At 53.2% G+C, this 9,215-nt stretch overlaps 29 non-coding genes across 29 annotated transcripts; all 29 read left to right on the top strand.

The window, feature by feature from the left end:
* Positions 1–641: 641 nt before the first annotated feature.
* Positions 642–714, top strand: trnar-ccu (transfer RNA arginine (anticodon CCU)). Its single transcript has one exon. It is a non-coding gene; the product is annotated as a tRNA-Arg (tRNA).
* A 6-nt stretch (positions 715–720) lies between these two features.
* On the top strand, positions 721–792 carry trnam-cau (transfer RNA methionine (anticodon CAU)). Its single transcript has one exon. It is a non-coding gene; the product is annotated as a tRNA-Met (tRNA).
* A 261-nt stretch (positions 793–1,053) lies between these two features.
* Positions 1,054–1,125, top strand: trnam-cau (transfer RNA methionine (anticodon CAU)). The gene has a single exon. It is a non-coding gene; the product is annotated as a tRNA-Met (tRNA).
* Positions 1,126–1,527: 402 nt separating this feature from the next.
* trnar-ccu (transfer RNA arginine (anticodon CCU)) lies at positions 1,528–1,600 on the top strand. The gene has a single exon. It is a non-coding gene; the product is annotated as a tRNA-Arg (tRNA).
* Positions 1,601–1,606: 6 nt separating this feature from the next.
* On the top strand, positions 1,607–1,678 carry trnam-cau (transfer RNA methionine (anticodon CAU)). Its single transcript has one exon. It is a non-coding gene; the product is annotated as a tRNA-Met (tRNA).
* A 402-nt stretch (positions 1,679–2,080) lies between these two features.
* trnar-ccu (transfer RNA arginine (anticodon CCU)) lies at positions 2,081–2,153 on the top strand. Its single transcript has one exon. It is a non-coding gene; the product is annotated as a tRNA-Arg (tRNA).
* Positions 2,154–2,159: 6 nt separating this feature from the next.
* On the top strand, positions 2,160–2,231 carry trnam-cau (transfer RNA methionine (anticodon CAU)). The gene has a single exon. It is a non-coding gene; the product is annotated as a tRNA-Met (tRNA).
* A 402-nt stretch (positions 2,232–2,633) lies between these two features.
* Positions 2,634–2,706, top strand: trnar-ccu (transfer RNA arginine (anticodon CCU)). Its single transcript has one exon. It is a non-coding gene; the product is annotated as a tRNA-Arg (tRNA).
* A 6-nt stretch (positions 2,707–2,712) lies between these two features.
* Positions 2,713–2,784, top strand: trnam-cau (transfer RNA methionine (anticodon CAU)). The gene has a single exon. It is a non-coding gene; the product is annotated as a tRNA-Met (tRNA).
* A 735-nt stretch (positions 2,785–3,519) lies between these two features.
* Positions 3,520–3,592, top strand: trnar-ccu (transfer RNA arginine (anticodon CCU)). The gene has a single exon. It is a non-coding gene; the product is annotated as a tRNA-Arg (tRNA).
* Positions 3,593–3,598: 6 nt separating this feature from the next.
* trnam-cau (transfer RNA methionine (anticodon CAU)) lies at positions 3,599–3,670 on the top strand. The gene has a single exon. It is a non-coding gene; the product is annotated as a tRNA-Met (tRNA).
* A 735-nt stretch (positions 3,671–4,405) lies between these two features.
* Positions 4,406–4,478, top strand: trnar-ccu (transfer RNA arginine (anticodon CCU)). The gene has a single exon. It is a non-coding gene; the product is annotated as a tRNA-Arg (tRNA).
* A 6-nt stretch (positions 4,479–4,484) lies between these two features.
* Positions 4,485–4,556, top strand: trnam-cau (transfer RNA methionine (anticodon CAU)). The gene has a single exon. It is a non-coding gene; the product is annotated as a tRNA-Met (tRNA).
* Positions 4,557–4,958: 402 nt separating this feature from the next.
* Positions 4,959–5,031, top strand: trnar-ccu (transfer RNA arginine (anticodon CCU)). The gene has a single exon. It is a non-coding gene; the product is annotated as a tRNA-Arg (tRNA).
* A 6-nt stretch (positions 5,032–5,037) lies between these two features.
* On the top strand, positions 5,038–5,109 carry trnam-cau (transfer RNA methionine (anticodon CAU)). The gene has a single exon. It is a non-coding gene; the product is annotated as a tRNA-Met (tRNA).
* Positions 5,110–5,370: 261 nt separating this feature from the next.
* On the top strand, positions 5,371–5,442 carry trnam-cau (transfer RNA methionine (anticodon CAU)). The gene has a single exon. It is a non-coding gene; the product is annotated as a tRNA-Met (tRNA).
* Positions 5,443–5,844: 402 nt separating this feature from the next.
* Positions 5,845–5,917, top strand: trnar-ccu (transfer RNA arginine (anticodon CCU)). The gene has a single exon. It is a non-coding gene; the product is annotated as a tRNA-Arg (tRNA).
* Positions 5,918–5,923: 6 nt separating this feature from the next.
* Positions 5,924–5,995, top strand: trnam-cau (transfer RNA methionine (anticodon CAU)). Its single transcript has one exon. It is a non-coding gene; the product is annotated as a tRNA-Met (tRNA).
* A 402-nt stretch (positions 5,996–6,397) lies between these two features.
* trnar-ccu (transfer RNA arginine (anticodon CCU)) lies at positions 6,398–6,470 on the top strand. Its single transcript has one exon. It is a non-coding gene; the product is annotated as a tRNA-Arg (tRNA).
* Positions 6,471–6,476: 6 nt separating this feature from the next.
* On the top strand, positions 6,477–6,548 carry trnam-cau (transfer RNA methionine (anticodon CAU)). The gene has a single exon. It is a non-coding gene; the product is annotated as a tRNA-Met (tRNA).
* Positions 6,549–6,809: 261 nt separating this feature from the next.
* trnam-cau (transfer RNA methionine (anticodon CAU)) lies at positions 6,810–6,881 on the top strand. The gene has a single exon. It is a non-coding gene; the product is annotated as a tRNA-Met (tRNA).
* Positions 6,882–7,283: 402 nt separating this feature from the next.
* trnar-ccu (transfer RNA arginine (anticodon CCU)) lies at positions 7,284–7,356 on the top strand. The gene has a single exon. It is a non-coding gene; the product is annotated as a tRNA-Arg (tRNA).
* A 6-nt stretch (positions 7,357–7,362) lies between these two features.
* Positions 7,363–7,434, top strand: trnam-cau (transfer RNA methionine (anticodon CAU)). Its single transcript has one exon. It is a non-coding gene; the product is annotated as a tRNA-Met (tRNA).
* Positions 7,435–7,836: 402 nt separating this feature from the next.
* On the top strand, positions 7,837–7,909 carry trnar-ccu (transfer RNA arginine (anticodon CCU)). Its single transcript has one exon. It is a non-coding gene; the product is annotated as a tRNA-Arg (tRNA).
* A 6-nt stretch (positions 7,910–7,915) lies between these two features.
* Positions 7,916–7,987, top strand: trnam-cau (transfer RNA methionine (anticodon CAU)). The gene has a single exon. It is a non-coding gene; the product is annotated as a tRNA-Met (tRNA).
* Positions 7,988–8,389: 402 nt separating this feature from the next.
* Positions 8,390–8,462, top strand: trnar-ccu (transfer RNA arginine (anticodon CCU)). The gene has a single exon. It is a non-coding gene; the product is annotated as a tRNA-Arg (tRNA).
* Positions 8,463–8,468: 6 nt separating this feature from the next.
* Positions 8,469–8,540, top strand: trnam-cau (transfer RNA methionine (anticodon CAU)). The gene has a single exon. It is a non-coding gene; the product is annotated as a tRNA-Met (tRNA).
* Positions 8,541–8,942: 402 nt separating this feature from the next.
* trnar-ccu (transfer RNA arginine (anticodon CCU)) lies at positions 8,943–9,015 on the top strand. The gene has a single exon. It is a non-coding gene; the product is annotated as a tRNA-Arg (tRNA).
* Positions 9,016–9,021: 6 nt separating this feature from the next.
* trnam-cau (transfer RNA methionine (anticodon CAU)) lies at positions 9,022–9,093 on the top strand. Its single transcript has one exon. It is a non-coding gene; the product is annotated as a tRNA-Met (tRNA).
* Positions 9,094–9,215: the final 122 nt, after the last annotated feature.

The following is a 9,215-nucleotide window of genomic DNA, read 5'->3' as shown; positions in this document are numbered from 1 at the left end:
GCTTTCACTGGGGAACGTGCAGCCATTTCCGTATCCGACTACGCACCTCCTTTGACTTGTCCTGATCATCTCATCTGCATTTTCTCAAATCTGCCTTGCAATCCAATCAAACTGCAAGGAGAGCACTGGAGCTAATGGAAATGAGCAAGCAATCAGAACTGAGGCAGAGTAGAGTGGCGCAGCGGAAGCGTGCTGGGCCCATAACCCAGAGGTCGATGGATCGAAACCAACCTCTGCTAGGCCGAGTTTTTAGATGCCTCTCCTGCGCGTTGACGCGCGCCATTTCCCTCAGAGTCTGGGCCAGCGCTGACAACGGCGAGTGGAGGGGGCTTCGGAGTGGGGAACCTGTAGCCACTTCCACGTTTATATACACGTTCACTTGACTTAGTCTTGATCTTCCCGTCACTTTACACTGTCGTGTAAAATGCAAACACCTCTTCAAACAATCTTCTGACATGGAAACATTTCAAATCAGGAAATATAGCCATGCTCACCTGCCACAGTCAGTCTGGAGTGCTTTCTGCCAGCTCAGGGCCCGAGACCCGAAAATTCAACACAGTGGCTTTGTCCGGCTACCCCGACATTTAAAACATTCCTTTGATACCAGTGGAGCAAAGGCTCTGATGGAGCGCAGCTGGTAAGCCCCAGTGGCCTAATGGATAAGGCACTGGCCTCCTAAGCCAGGGATTGTGGGTTCGAGTCCCATCTGGGGTGAGGCGGAGCAGAGTGGCGCAGCGGAAGCGTGCTGGGCCCATAACCCAGAGGTCGATGGATCGAAACCATCCTCTGCTAGGCTAACCCTTTAGGTGCCACGATAGTAGAGCCGCACACATTTTGCCTTTCACAACCCACAGCCTGACACGGGAATGAAAACTACGACCGGCAGGCTTTCACTGGGGAACGTGCAGCCATTTCCGTATCCGACTACGCACCTCCTTTGACTTGTCCTGATCATCTCATCTGCATTTTCTCAAATCTGCCTTGCAATCCAATCAAACTGCAAGGAGAGCACTGGAGCTAATGGAAATGAGCGGGCAATCAGAACTGAGGCAGAGCAGAGTGGCGCAGCGGAAGCGTGCTGGGCCCATAACCCAGAGGTCGATGGATCGAAACCATCCTCTGCTAGGCCCAGTTTTTAGATGCCTCTCCTGCGCGTTGACGCGCGCCATTTCCCTCAGAGTCTGGGCCAGCACTGACAACGGCGAGTGGAGGGGGCTTCGGAGTGGGGAACCTGTAGCCACTTCCACGTTTATATACACGTTCACTTGACTTAGTCTTGATCTTCCCGTCACTTTACACTGTCGTGTAAAATGCAAACACCTCTTCAAACAATCTTCTGACATGGAAACATTTCAAATCAGGAAATATAGCCATGCTCACCTGCCACAGTCAGTCTGGAGTGCTTTCTGCCAGCTCAGGGCCCGAGACCCGAAAATTCAACACAGTGGCTTTGTCCAGCTATCCCGACATTTAAAACATTCCTTTGATACCAGTGGAGCAAAGGCTCTGATGGAGCGCAGCTGGTAAGCCCCAGTGGCCTAATGGATAAGGCACTGGCCTCCTAAGCCAGGGATTGTGGGTTCGAGTCCCATCTGGGGTGAGGCGGAGCAGAGTGGCGCAGCGGAAGCGTGCTGGGCCCATAACCCAGAGGTCGATGGATCGAAACCATCCTCTGCTAGGCCGAGTTTTTAGATGCCTCTCCTGCGCGTTGACGCGCGCCATTTCCCTCAGAGTCTGGGCCAGCGCTGACAACGGCGAGTGGAGGGGGCTTCGGAGTGGGGAACCTGTAGCCACTTCCACGTTTATATACACGTTCACTTGACTTAGTCTTGATCTTCCCGTCACTTTACACTGTCGTGTAAAATGCAAACACCTCTTCAAACAATCTTCTGACATGGAAACATTTCAAATCAGGAAATATAGCCATGCTCACCTGCCACAGTCAGTCTGGAGTGCTTTCTGCCAGCTCAGGGCCCGAGACCCGAAAATTCAACACAGTGGCTTTGTCCGGCTATCCCGACATTTAAAACATTCCTTTGATACCAGTGGAGCAAAGGCTCTGATGGAGCGCAGCTGGTAAGCCCCAGTGGCCTAATGGATAAGGCACTGGCCTCCTAAGCCAGGGATTGTGGGTTCGAGTCCCATCTGGGGTGAGGCGGAGCAGAGTGGCGCAGCGGAAGCGTGCTGGGCCCATAACCCAGAGGTCGATGGATCGAAACCATCCTCTGCTAGGCCGAGTTTTTAGATGCCTCTCCTGCGCGTTGACGCGCGCCATTTCCCTCAGAGTCTGGGCCAGCGCTGACAACGGCGAGTGGAGGGGGCTTCGGAGTGGGGAACCTGTAGCCACTTCCACGTTTATATACACGTTCACTTGACTTAGTCTTGATCTTCCCGTCACTTTACACTGTCGTGTAAAATGCAAACACCTCTTCAAACAATCTTCTGACATGGAAACATTTCAAATCAGGAAATATAGCCATGCTCACCTGCCACAGTCAGTCTTGAGTGCTTTCTGCCAGCTCAGGGCCCGAGACCCGAAAATTCAACACAGTGGCTTTGTCCGGCTATCCCGACATTTAAAACATTCCTTTGATACCAGTGGAGCAAAGGCTCTGATGGAGCGCAGCTGGTAAGCCCCAGTGGCCTAATGGATAAGGCACTGGCCTCCTAAGCCAGGGATTGTGGGTTCGAGTCCCATCTGGGGTGAGGCGGAGCAGAGTGGCGCAGCGGAAGCGTGCTGGGCCCATAACCCAGAGGTCGATGGATCGAAACCATCCTCTGCTAGGCTAACCCTTTAGGTGCCACGATAGTAGAGCCGCACACATTTTGCCTATCACAACCCACAGCCTGACACGGGAATGAAAACTACGACCGGCAGGCTTTCACTGGGGAACGTGCAGCCATTTCCGTATCCGACTACGCACCTCCTTTGACTTGTCCTGATCATCTCATCTGCATTTTCTCAAATCTGCCTTGCAATCCAATCAAACTGCAAGGAGAGCACTGGAGCTAATGGAAATGAGCAAGCAATCAGAACTGAGGCAGAGTAGAGTGGCGCAGCGGAAGCGTGCTGGGCCCATAACCCAGAGGTCGATGGATCGAAACCAACCTCTGCTAGGCCGAGTTTTTAGATGCCTCTCCTGCGCGTTGACGCGCGCCATTTCCCTCAGAGTCTGGGCCAGCGCTGACAACGGCGAGTGGAGGGGGCTTCGGAGTGGGGAACCTGTAGCCACTTCCACGTTTATATACACGTTCACTTGACTTAGTCTTGATCTTCCCGTCACTTTACACTGTCGTGTAAAATGCAAACACCTCTTCAAACAATCTTCTGACATGGAAACATTTCAAATCAGGAAATATAGCCATGCTCACCTGCCACAGTCAGTCTGGAGTGCTTTCTGCCAGCTCAGGGCCCGAGACCCGAAAATTCAACACAGTGGCTTTGTCCGGCTACCCCGACATTTAAAACATTCCTTTGATACCAGTGGAGCAAAGGCTCTGATGGAGCGCAGCTGGTAAGCCCCAGTGGCCTAATGGATAAGGCACTGGCCTCCTAAGCCAGGGATTGTGGGTTCGAGTCCCATCTGGGGTGAGGCGGAGCAGAGTGGCGCAGCGGAAGCGTGCTGGGCCCATAACCCAGAGGTCGATGGATCGAAACCATCCTCTGCTAGGCTAACCCTTTAGGTGCCACGATAGTAGAGCCGCACACATTTTGCCTATCACAACCCACAGCCTGACACGGGAATGAAAACTACGACCGGCAGGCTTTCACTGGGGAACGTGCAGCCATTTCCGTATCCGACTACGCACCTCCTTTGACTTGTCCTGATCATCTCATCTGCATTTTCTCAAATCTGCCTTGCAATCCAATCAAACTGCAAGGAGAGCACTGGAGCTAATGGAAATGAGCAAGCAATCAGAACTGAGGCAGAGTAGAGTGGCGCAGCGGAAGCGTGCTGCGCCCCTAACCCAGAGGTCGATGGATCGAAACCAACCTCTGCTAGGCCGAGTTTTTAGATGCCTCTCCTGCGCGTTGACGCGCGCCATTTCCCTCAGAGTCTGGGCCAGCGCTGACAACGGCGAGTGGAGGGGGCTTCGGAGTGGGGAACCTGTAGCCACTTCCACGTTTATATACACGTTCACTTGACTTAGTCTTGATCTTCCCGTCACTTTACACTGTCGTGTAAAATGCAAACACCTCTTCAAACAATCTTCTGACATGGAAACATTTCAAATCAGGAAATATAGCCATGCTCACCTGCCACAGTCAGTCTGGAGTGCTTTCTGCCAGCTCAGGGCCCGAGACCCGAAAATTCAACACAGTGGCTTTGTCCGGCTACCCCGACATTTAAAACATTCCTTTGATACCAGTGGAGCAAAGGCTCTGATGGAGCGCAGCTGGTAAGCCCCAGTGGCCTAATGGATAAGGCACTGGCCTCCTAAGCCAGGGATTGTGGGTTCGAGTCCCATCTGGGGTGAGGCGGAGCAGAGTGGCGCAGCGGAAGCGTGCTGGGCCCATAACCCAGAGGTCGATGGATCGAAACCATCCTCTGCTAGGCCGAGTTTTTAGATGCCTCTCCTGCGCGTTGACGCGCGCCATTTCCCTCAGAGTCTGGGCCAGCGCTGACAACGGCGAGTGGAGGGGGCTTCGGAGTGGGGAACCTGTAGCCACTTCCACGTTTATATACACGTTCACTTGACTTAGTCTTGATCTTCCCGTCACTTTACACTGTCGTGTAAAATGCAAACACCTCTTCAAACAATCTTCTGACATGGAAACATTTCAAATCAGGAAATATAGCCATGCTCACCTGCCACAGTCAGTCTGGAGTGCTTTCTGCCAGCTCAGGGCCCGAGACCCGAAAATTCAACACAGTGGCTTTGTCCGGCTATCCCGACATTTAAAACATTCCTTTGATACCAGTGGAGCAAAGGCTCTGATGGAGCGCAGCTGGTAAGCCCCAGTGGCCTAATGGATAAGGCACTGGCCTCCTAAGCCAGGGATTGTGGGTTCGAGTCCCATCTGGGGTGAGGCGGAGCAGAGTGGCGCAGCGGAAGCGTGCTGGGCCCATAACCCAGAGGTCGATGGATCGAAACCATCCTCTGCTAGGCTAACCCTTTAGGTGCCACGATAGTAGAGCCGCACACATTTTGCCTTTCACAACCCACAGCCTGACACGGGAATGAAAACTACGACCGGCAGGCTTTCACTGGGGAACGTGCAGCCATTTCCGTATCCGACTACGCACCTCCTTTGACTTGTCCTGATCATCTCATCTGCATTTTCTCAAATCTGCCTTGCAATCCAATCAAACTGCAAGGAGAGCACTGGAGCTAATGGAAATGAGCGGGCAATCAGAACTGAGGCAGAGCAGAGTGGCGCAGCGGAAGCGTGCTGGGCCCATAACCCAGAGGTCGATGGATCGAAACCATCCTCTGCTAGGCCCAGTTTTTAGATGCCTCTCCTGCGCGTTGACGCGCGCCATTTCCCTCAGAGTCTGGGCCAGCGCTGACAACGGCGAGTGGAGGGGGCTTCGGAGTGGGGAACCTGTAGCCACTTCCACGTTTATATACACGTTCACTTGACTTAGTCTTGATCTTCCCGTCACTTTACACTGTCGTGTAAAATGCAAACACCTCTTCAAACAATCTTCTGACATGGAAACATTTCAAATCAGGAAATATAGCCATGCTCACCTGCCACAGTCAGTCTGGAGTGCTTTCTGCCAGCTCAGGGCCCGAGACCCGAAAATTCAACACAGTGGCTTTGTCCGGCTATCCCGACATTTAAAACATTCCTTTGATACCAGTGGAGCAAAGGCTCTGATGGAGCGCAGCTGGAAAGCCCCAGTGGCCTAATGGATAAGGCACTGGCCTCCTAAGCCAGGGATTGTGGGTTCGAGTCCCATCTGGGGTGAGGCGGAGCAGAGTGGCGCAGCGGAAGCGTGCTGGGCCCATAACCCAGAGGTCGATGGATCGAAACCATCCTCTGCTAGGCCGAGTTTTTAGATGCCTCTCCTGCGCGTTGACGCGCGCCATTTCCCTCAGAGTCTGGGCCAGCGCTGACAACGGCGAGTGGAGGGGGCTTCGGAGTGGGGAACCTGTAGCCACTTCCACGTTTATATACACGTTCACTTGACTTAGTCTTGATCTTCCCGTCACTTTACACTGTCGTGTAAAATGCAAACACCTCTTCAAACAATCTTCTGACATGGAAACATTTCAAATCAGGAAATATAGCCATGCTCACCTGCCACAGTCAGTCTGGAGTGCTTTCTGCCAGCTCAGGGCCCGAGACCCGAAAATTCAACACAGTGGCTTTGTCCGGCTATCCCGACATTTAAAACATTCCTTTGATACCAGTGGAGCAAAGGCTCTGATGGAGCGCAGCTGGTAAGCCCCAGTGGCCTAATGGATAAGGCACTGGCCTCCTAAGCCAGGGATTGTGGGTTCGAGTCCCATCTGGGGTGAGGCGGAGCAGAGTGGCGCAGCGGAAGCGTGCTGGGCCCATAACCCAGAGGTCGATGGATCGAAACCATCCTCTGCTAGGCTAACCCTTTAGGTGCCACGATAGTAGAGCCGCACACATTTTGCCTTTCACAACCCACAGCCTGACACGGGAATGAAAACTACGACCGGCAGGCTTTCACTGGGGAACGTGCAGCCATTTCCGTATCCGACTACGCACCTCCTTTGACTTGTCCTGATCATCTCATCTGCATTTTCTCAAATCTGCCTTGCAATCCAATCAAACTGCAAGGAGAGCACTGGAGCTAATGGAAATGAGCGGGCAATCAGAACTGAGGCAGAGCAGAGTGGCGCAGCGGAAGCGTGCTGGGCCCATAACCCAGAGGTCGATGGATCGAAACCATCCTCTGCTAGGCCCAGTTTTTAGATGCCTCTCCTGCGCGTTGACGCGCGCCATTTCCCTCAGAGTCTGGGCCAGCGCTGACAACGGCGAGTGGAGGGGGCTTCGGAGTGGGGAACCTGTAGCCACTTCCACGTTTATATACACGTTCACTTGACTTAGTCTTGATCTTCCCGTCACTTTACACTGTCGTGTAAAATGCAAACACCTCTTCAAACAATCTTCTGACATGGAAACATTTCAAATCAGGAAATATAGCCATGCTCACCTGCCACAGTCAGTCTGGAGTGCTTTCTGCCAGCTCAGGGCCCGAGACCCGAAAATTCAACACAGTGGCTTTGTCCGGCTATCCCGACATTTAAAACATTCCTTTGATACCAGTGGAGCAAAGGCTCTGATGGAGCGCAGCTGGAAAGCCCCAGTGGCCTAATGGATAAGGCACTGGCCTCCTAAGCCAGGGATTGTGGGTTCGAGTCCCATCTGGGGTGAGGCGGAGCAGAGTGGCGCAGCGGAAGCGTGCTGGGCCCATAACCCAGAGGTCGATGGATCGAAACCATCCTCTGCTAGGCCGAGTTTTTAGATGCCTCTCCTGCGCGTTGACGCGCGCCATTTCCCTCAGAGTCTGGGCCAGCGCTGACAACGGCGAGTGGAGGGGGCTTCGGAGTGGGGAACCTGTAGCCACTTCCACGTTTATATACACGTTCACTTGACTTAGTCTTGATCTTCCCGTCACTTTACACTGTCGTGTAAAATGCAAACACCTCTTCAAACAATCTTCTGACATGGAAACATTTCAAATCAGGAAATATAGCCATGCTCACCTGCCACAGTCAGTCTGGAGTGCTTTCTGCCAGCTCAGGGCCCGAGACCCGAAAATTCAACACAGTGGCTTTGTCCAGCTATCCCGACATTTAAAACATTCCTTTGATACCAGTGGAGCAAAGGCTCTGATGGAGCGCAGCTGGTAAGCCCCAGTGGCCTAATGGATAAGGCACTGGCCTCCTAAGCCAGGGATTGTGGGTTCGAGTCCCATCTGGGGTGAGGCGGAGCAGAGTGGCGCAGCGGAAGCGTGCTGGGCCCATAACCCAGAGGTCGATGGATCGAAACCATCCTCTGCTAGGCCGAGTTTTTAGATGCCTCTCCTGCGCGTTGACGCGCGCCATTTCCCTCAGAGTCTGGGCCAGCGCTGACAACGGCGAGTGGAGGGGGCTTCGGAGTGGGGAACCTGTAGCCACTTCCACGTTTATATACACGTTCACTTGACTTAGTCTTGATCTTCCCGTCACTTTACACTGTCGTGTAAAATGCAAACACCTCTTCAAACAATCTTCTGACATGGAAACATTTCAAATCAGGAAATATAGCCATGCTCACCTGCCACAGTCAGTCTGGAGTGCTTTCTGCCAGCTCAGGGCCCGAGACCCGAAAATTCAACACAGTGGCTTTGTCCGGCTATCCCGACATTTAAAACATTCCTTTGATACCAGTGGAGCAAAGGCTCTGATGGAGCGCAGCTGGTAAGCCCCAGTGGCCTAATGGATAAGGCACTGGCCTCCTAAGCCAGGGATTGTGGGTTCGAGTCCCATCTGGGGTGAGGCGGAGCAGAGTGGCGCAGCGGAAGCGTGCTGGGCCCATAACCCAGAGGTCGATGGATCGAAACCATCCTCTGCTAGGCCGAGTTTTTAGATGCCTCTCCTGCGCGTTGACGCGCGCCATTTCCCTCAGAGTCTGGGCCAGCGCTGACAACGGCGAGTGGAGGGGGCTTCGGAGTGGGGAACCTGTAGCCACTTCCACGTTTATATACACGTTCACTTGACTTAGTCTTGATCTTCCCGTCACTTTACACTGTCGTGTAAAATGCAAACACCTCTTCAAACAATCTTCTGACATGGAAACATTTCAAATCAGGAAATATAGCCATGCTCACCTGCCACAGTCAGTCTTGAGTGCTTTCTGCCAGCTCAGGGCCCGAGACCCGAAAATTCAACACAGTGGCTTTGTCCGGCTATCCCGACATTTAAAACATTCCTTTGATACCAGTGGAGCAAAGGCTCTGATGGAGCGCAGCTGGTAAGCCCCAGTGGCCTAATGGATAAGGCACTGGCCTCCTAAGCCAGGGATTGTGGGTTCGAGTCCCATCTGGGGTGAGGCGGAGCAGAGTGGCGCAGCGGAAGCGTGCTGGGCCCATAACCCAGAGGTCGATGGATCGAAACCATCCTCTGCTAGGCTAACCCTTTAGGTGCCACGATAGTAGAGCCGCACACATTTTGCCTATCACAACCCACAGCCTGACACGGGAATGAAAACTACGACCGGCAGGCTTTCACTGGGGAACGTGCAGCCATTT

This window comes from Alosa pseudoharengus, unplaced genomic scaffold (genome assembly GCF_046254945.1).
Source record: "Alosa pseudoharengus isolate Yale_2024_CS ecotype anadromous, Long Island Sound unplaced genomic scaffold, YU_APseudo_1.1 YU_APseudo_1.1_scf_23, whole genome shotgun sequence".
NCBI classification, from domain to species: domain Eukaryota; kingdom Metazoa; phylum Chordata; class Actinopteri; order Clupeiformes; family Clupeidae; genus Alosa; species Alosa pseudoharengus.
This window is presented reverse-complemented; position numbering and strand designations above follow the sequence as displayed.